This window comes from Quercus suber, unplaced genomic scaffold (genome assembly GCF_002906115.3).
Source record: "Quercus suber isolate HL8 unplaced genomic scaffold, Cork oak 2.0 scaffold_111, whole genome shotgun sequence".
Taxonomy (NCBI): domain Eukaryota; kingdom Viridiplantae; phylum Streptophyta; class Magnoliopsida; order Fagales; family Fagaceae; genus Quercus; species Quercus suber.
This window is the reverse complement of record NW_027069576.1, coordinates 945,124-953,268: the sequence shown is the minus strand read 5'-3', so window position 1 is coordinate 953,268 and position 8,145 is coordinate 945,124.

Genomic DNA, 8,145 nt, shown 5'->3' with positions numbered 1-8,145 from the left:
ACGCAAGCTGTAGCCCAGGACTAGCTAGGAAGGAGACAATGTGTTAATTTTATTTTATTTTTAGTCTTAGTTTTTACTTATTTTTTATGTACGATCGATGATTTTTTTTTTTTTTTTTTTTGAGGGTGTTGTACGATCGATGATTGAGATATATGTTTATTCCCGAAAACGATTAAGTTAATTTGCTAAAGGTGCTATTCAGCATTCCAAAATAATGTCTCTCTCTCTCTCTCTCCTGTTTTCCTTTTTCATGACATTTTGAACAAAGTCTATGAAAAATGGATTTTAACTGTAACAAAAGGGTAAGTCAAAGAACAAATAAAATTGAGAATGGAAGGGACAGAAATAAATTTTAAAAAAAAAGGAAAAAAAAGAAAACAAAGGATGCTTAGAAGGCAGCAGGTTAAAATTAATAAATGGCCGAATATTTGGATCACCCAACTTTTCATTCTCATAAGTCATAACTTAGAAATATTTTCCGCGTTTTATTAATTTAGACAGATATAATTTTATGATGATATCCTCTCAAAACCAAAATAAAAATGAATTTGTACGGAAAATGGTAGAGGTATGACAAATCAGAAACTTTTTCTAATTTTGAACTGTTAAGAGCTAATAATTATGAACAATGCTTTATTTAGCAAAAAACATTATGAACAATGCTCAAACTCTAAGGCCAGTGACCCATACAACTAGCTGCATTTAAATATTGGATCAAGAGGAAAAGAGAGTTTTTTTGTTCTTTTTTTTTATAAAAAAAAAAAAAAATTAACTCAATAGTTAGGGGTAGGGGATTTAAACCCTTAAGCCTTGATGTTTCCAATGAAAACATCACAAAGTGTCAACCAGTTGACTTACAAGATGCTCATCGAAAAAAGATATTTCATGTATTCACTTCTTTGACATATAATATAGGGGTGTCCATAGGTCGAACCAGTTCGGTTTTTTGGACTCAACCCAAAATTGACCCGCCCACATTGGATCGTAGGTGAAGAGACTTGCCTTTGATTACCTAAACCAATGGGTCAAGTCGGTTTTGGTTGGACATCGGTTGGTTAAATTGGTGGTGAAGATCACCAGAATTTGCTAGAACTTGCGCGAATTTGGGCAAAATTTAGCCAATTTTAGTTTGATTTGGCTAGATCCAATAAAATCTCACTAGATCTTGTCGAATCTAGTGGAAATCTCACCAAATCTAGCAAGACCTAGCCGAAGTTTGCTTAGATAATCGATCAAGTCGATTTGATCGAATTTTGGAGGAGAGAAATCAAAATTTGACCCACTAGAATCAGGTTATGGAGGCTTCAATTTGTCACTGACTGCCACTTTGTCGGATCTGTCTGGTTTTCAGCATAGGTTCAAGCTGGTCCTTCGGGTGGGTCTAAGGCTGTCCACAAGTCGAGTTTGTGCCCAACTCAAAATCGACCCGACAACTTCAAGTGGCAAGGTAGCTGACTTGTCGCCGACCACCAAAAACCACAAGTGGAGTCTATTTCGATTCAGGTGGATGACAATCGGTTTTGGTCGAAATCAACGGAGCAAGAGTGCTCTCCACGGTGGTGGAGATTTGGCCGGATCTCAACGTCTCTGGTCGAGATCTAGCTAAATCTCAATGGATCTGGTTGAGATTTGGTCTACATTTGGCCGGATATTGAAGGATCTCGACGAGATTTGGGTGAGATCTATACAAATTTGGTCAAGATCTTGTCGGATCTACATTTGAAAGAAAGGGGGAGGGCGATGAATGGCAAGGTTTCGGAGGGGAGGTCAATCGAGTCGATTGGAATCAATTTTTCATGCGAAGACCCACCAACTGACCTACGAGTTTCGATTCCTGGAAGTAAAGATTTGTCATTAGTGTCGGGTTGGACAGTTTTCGATTAGGCCCAGACGGTTCGAGCAGGTAAGTTGGTTGGCAAGTGTGACTTGGACACCCCTAGGTGGTTCGGGTGCTCGGTTGTCTTGGACATCCCTATTATAATATATGAGACGTAAATAATTGTAAAATTAATGTATGATAAGAGAGATTTTTTAAACTAATACTCTTAGGGCATCCATTAACATTTTTCTATTACTATAACAATATAATGCATGAAATAATTATTAAGCAAGAATTGAATCCTATGCTTTTGTATATTAAATCTGTTGAGATATGAACATGTGACAAATGTTTGACATATATCTGCATTTCAATATACTCGGATTTAAGCCAATACAATAATTAATAGAGAGAATGGAAGGGTAATTTTTTTTTTTTTTTTTTTTTTAAGACAAGAATGAAAGGGTAATTCATATTTGAAGAGAAGTGAAGAGTATTGGAAAAGAAAATAAAGTTTCGTTTGCTAGAGTTGTTAAACAATCTATTTTCAGTTTTTAAACAATATTACACACATTCTCATACACTTTTTTACCTACTTATATTTTAAAAAATTATAAATAATATTACTCAAATTTCTCTATCAAACAGGCAAGAAGCACAAACTGAGGTGCCAGTGTTCGTTCATAGAGAATGATTCCACAATTTGATTCTAGTAGTAGGGACATTATTGCGTTATAAAACCAATAATCAACCCCGAGAAATTGACAGCTCCACAGTGACCACATGATCGTGTCCAATCATAGGTAATGGCAAAGTAGATATTTTTGAACAAAGGATGGGATCATTAAGAAATCAGATTAAGATAGACCTCTTTCTTTTCTTTCTTTTTATATTTTTGCTGAATGTCATATCAGATATACCTCGTAATAATGATGTTTGGGCTTAAAGCCCTTTTTATTCACTCAATGCTCCAAACATGGCCTTACTTTTCCTCGTCCTTTTGGCTTTTCTCTTTCTCCCCATTCTTTCTTTTTCCTTTTGCGCTCAAAAGTAGCCACTTTGATGATGATCATAGTTTTGATCTCGGGCGCGCGCGGCTTCAAAAAAAGCAGAATATCTTTTTCTTTTTCTTTTTTTATAGCCTTAGGATAAAAGTTAAGACGGAAAAGGATAACGTGTCACGAATCAAGGGCATACAATGACCTTTTCATGAATATTTTTAAGATATCCAGTACTGATTCAGTGATTCTCTGTTAAAGCCTTAAAAGGATCCAAAATATTGTCTCATAATTATGTCTAACAGTAGTTTACAACTCATAATCTCTCATATATGGCTAACCATAATAAAATTCTAATTAATTATAATGATCAAAGATTAATTGATTTATAAAAAATATTAATTAATCTTTCAAAAAGTTTATAAAAGAATCTTCAATCCAGAAAAATTATTAGGTACTTTTGAAGTATTATAAATGTGTATTCCTTTCTCTCACATGAATAGTGAGTCCCATCATGAATTTAATTAGTAAGACCTACCATTCATGTAAGATGATAGAGTATGCATTTATGGTACTTTGGGAATACACAATAATTTCCCATCCATCAATACTCTATTTTTGTGTAATTGATTATCATCGATGCTTTATTTAATTTAGCCAAAAAAAGAAAAACTTTTTTTTTATTTAACAAACAATTTTTTTAATACAATCTTTTTTTTTATATATACAATCTTTAATTAACAAACTATCTCCATATTTTCTATTTCATTTAAATACCCATCTTTTATGCTTTCTTTATTTTTCTCATCCACTTATTATCTCTTTCCATCCCCGTTTCTTTGAAAAAAAATGATAGAATAACAATTTAAAGAACTATATTTTTTCTTCAAATGTGTTAAGTAGTGTAAAAAGTTTCCAAAATGGCTACCATTAATTAACAGAGGATTTTTTTTTTCTTTTTGAGAAAAATTAATTAAAAGAGGTTGTTAGTGATTATATTGTGAAAAAATGTTTAGTCAAAATTTTATAAAGAATGGCTATAAGAGGAAATGCGTATACGTAGTTTAAATTTGGTTTAAAACTTTAAAATGGCTAAAAAAATATTTGGTTAAAGAAAGACTGATTTTGTCTAATGCATCAGTACACTAGAACAATACGATATACCCCATGTATAAATGTACTAGATAAAAACTTAACCCATTAAAGAGAGCAATTAGATCACAGGCACTTTTTATGGGGATTCATTATGAGTGCTTGTGGAGTGTGAGGAGCAAAGATCAAGGTTCAAGTCTCTAAAATGAAGTTTAACATATATATACATTTAGAGTAGGTTAGAATAGAATTTCTATTTTGTATATAAAAAAATAATAATTAAAAGTGGTTAGCAATTATCACAAAAGCCACGTCAGCCTTACGCCAATTATCCGTCAATCATAGAATGTAGCAACAAATACTAGCTCAAAATGGGTAAACAGGAGAAGAAGATTGAATGAAAATGAGAGAAAACAATACAGACAAGGTATTGATTACAATAGAAAATGATGAAAATATACAATCACAAAATTCACAATTGAATTTTAACCTCGCTGTATGTACCAAGTGTGAGTTTGCGTACTACTTTTTTTCATCTGCGTTTGCATTTTTCTAGGTCACATGCATTGTTTATGAGATCTGCAAGTATGGAATCTAGTAAATGAAACCTTAAAACTGTGTCCATGACACTATTCACACTTTTAAAAATTATTTTGTAATAGTATTTTTAGCAATAAATTTTTAATTTTCAGTAATAAGCAGTATACAAATAGACCCTAATAATCTCAGCTTCTCTAAGTTCTCAACCCCATCAAGCGTTCCACACCAGTCCACATATATAGTAGGCCCACCACTCTATCAAACTTTATTAGCAATCTAAAAGTCTTTCACAATATAAATACGGGAGCTGTAGTGAGCAATGTTATAACTACAAAACTTTTTAAAGTCATTAATGTTAAAGATCGACGATCATGATAATTTTTATATTTTATAATGTTTGATATGATAATTTATAATTAGTGTAGCGTCACTTTTATGCAGGATTAAAATTGAGACCACTCTTGTTCACCAAAACAAATACAATATGTTACTTCAACAAATACAAAATTTGTTGTGACATTAGATTTATTGTTCCACAATTTAATATGTATATGTAAGTTACTATGGAAAGCTAGAAACGATCTCAATTTTTTCAAACGCACTCATTGAAGAGGTGGAAATCTCCATGATATGGGCCTGACAGGCCATCCTCCGTGGGCCGATAGTGGACAGGCCGAATATTTACGGTCCGTTATGAACGGGTCCAGCTTGAACAGATTACATAGCAACGAGTCCGAATTTCCATAAAACAAAAAGAAAACCCTAGTCGCAAGATACTTACGGCATACGTTGAAGAATCCCAAGATCAGAGGAATTCTAGCACAAAGAGGATTCTAGAGGATACGTACATCAATATGAATCTTCCCACAATGAAATATCTTGTCAATCACGTTTAGGATTCTGTAAGAAGAGTCCTATAAGGAAAAGACTTCCGCACCAAGGAGAAGGGCTCCACCCTTTACTACTATAAAAACCCCAATACTCTCATAAACCAAGGTATGTATAATTTACCCTCTCTAACACTCTAGAGTTGTGAGAATATTTCTGACTTAGCCTTCGGAGAGTATTGGGCCGGCACCACATCGGTGCTCTCTGTTAGATTTTTCTTCTTTGTATTATGCAGGTTCACGTTCAAGCGCGTAGGTAACGTATGGCTCACTAGTAACTTTCTCGGCATCATCAGTTGGCGCCGTCTGTGGGGAACTTAGTTGAGATTCATAAGCCATACTATCATTTCCCGGACTAAAGGGTTGCATGATACTCACTCGTTTGATGGCAACCACTAACGACGTTCAAGGAGAGGAACCACCCACGACTGCCTTCGAGGGACAAGTTCGAACTTTCATTGCCGTCGTGGAACGTCTCACCAAACAAAACCACGACTTGGAAGAACAGCTGCGCCAAAAGAATGTAGCACCGAATGACCAACAAGAAGATCAAGAAGGGACCAGCACTACAAGAAAAAACCAGGAGAAACCTGAAGGTAGCCACGCCCCAAGCAGACCGGAGAGGCAGAACTTAAGCATGCCATCCCTCACGGATGCGACTCCACCACATATTGTTGCAAAGATGCAGGCAATGAGGGAACAAATGGAGGTTATGATGAACGCGCTCAAGGGGCGAGTTTTTAGTGACCTTGACAATTTAGTCAACTGCACTGACTCGCCTTTCATTGCAACCGTGAATTCCTTCCCCCTACCCCATAAATTTCGCATGCCGCATATAGATAGCTATAACGGCATGAAAGATCCTCTGGACCATCTAGAAACTTTCAGGACCCTAGTGCACCTTTAGGGGATAGCAGACGAGATCATGTGCAGGGCCTTCCCCACAACACTCAAAGGCCCCGCAAGGGTATGGTTTAGCCGACTGACGCCAAACTCCATCAGCACCTTCAAGGAGCTGAGCGCTCAGTTCACTACACACTTCATTGGAGGGCACAGGTATAAGAAGTCCACAGCCTGCCTAATGAGTATTAAGCAACGGGAGGACGAGATGCTGAGGACCTACATAACACACTTTAATAAGGAAGCGCTTTCAATAGACGAAGCCGACGACAAAATACTGGTAGCGGCTTTCACGAAAGGGTTGCGTAAGGGCAAATTTCTATTCTCTTTATACAAGAACAACCCTAAGACCATGTCAAAAGTACTCTACAGGGTAACCAAATACATGAACGCGGAAGATGCATTGCAGGCCCGAGAGGAAAAACCCTGGAAAAGGGAGTGATAAGAAGAAGCACGACAGGACCGAGGGTCGAAGAGGCCAAAAACGGGAGACCGAAGGGATGAGCGGCACTCTAAGCCACCGGGAGGGGGAGGTTCACGAGCTTCACGTCATTGACTGCCCCAATAGAACAAGTCCTAATGCAAATTAAGGATGAGGGGGCTTTAACCTTTCCCGGGAAACTGAAAGGAGATCCCAGCAAAAGATCAAGAGACAAATATTTCCGTTTCCACCACGATCACGGTTACAATACAACAGATTGCTATGACTTAAAGCAACAGATAGAGGCCCTCATCAGACAAGGGAAATTACAAAAGTTCGTCAGAAAAGACAGAATGGACCCGCCACCTTAAGAGTAGTAGCCCCAAAGGGATAATGAGCGTCCTAGACCCCCAATCAGAGACATAAGGATGATTGTAGGGGGAGCATTGACAACCGGGTCATCTAAGAAGGCCCGAAATACTAACCTCCAAATGGTTCAGAACGTCCAGCTGACGGGCTCAGTACCAAAGATAGCGCAGAAAGATAGCCCAATCGTCGGATTCTCAGAGGAAGATGCACGACATCTTCACCATCCATATGACGACGCGTTGGTTGTCACCCTATGAGTGGGAGAGTATAACTTGCACTGAGTGTTGGTCGACAATGGCAACTCGGCCGACATCCTATATTAACATGCGTTCCAACAAATAATGATTGATAGGGAACGACTGATACCAACGAATGCCCCGCTGGTAAGATTTGGAGGAACGAGAGTATTCCCATTGGGTGCGGTCACACTTTCAGTGACAATAGGCGATTATCCTCAGCAGATCACTCGGGATGTGATATTCCTCGTAGTCGACTGCTCGTCAGCGTACAACGCTATCCTTGGACGGCCTACCCTTAACGCCTGGAAGGCAGCAACCTCAACATACCAACTGATGATTAAGTTCCCCACAGAGTATGGGGTTGGGGAGTTACGAGGGAATCAGGTGGCCGCTCGCGAGTGCTATATAGCCATGCTGAAGATAGATGACTACCAGCAAACCATGTGCATAGAAGAGCAGCGGGTCACAGCAGAACCAGTAGAGGAACTAGAAGAAGTAACTCTAGATGAGTTAAGGCCCGAACAGACGACTAGAATGGGGACATTAGCCAGCCAACCCACATGGCAAGCCCTCACAGCATTCCTCAGGGATAATCAGGATGTTTTCGCCTAGAGCCACGAGGACATGCCGGGTATTAATCGCTCAGTCATAGTTCACAAGTTGAATGTGAACCCCATGTTTTCGCCTGTAAGACAGAAAAAACGAGTATTCGCTTAAGAGCGGGACAAAGCAATAGTCGAAGAGGTCAGGAAGCTACTCGAGGTAAACTTCATTCGGGAGGTATATTACCCTGACTAGTTAGCTAATGTGGTGATGGTCAAAAAAGCTAACGAGAAGTGGCGAATGTGTGTCGACTTCATGAACCTCAACAGGGCATGCC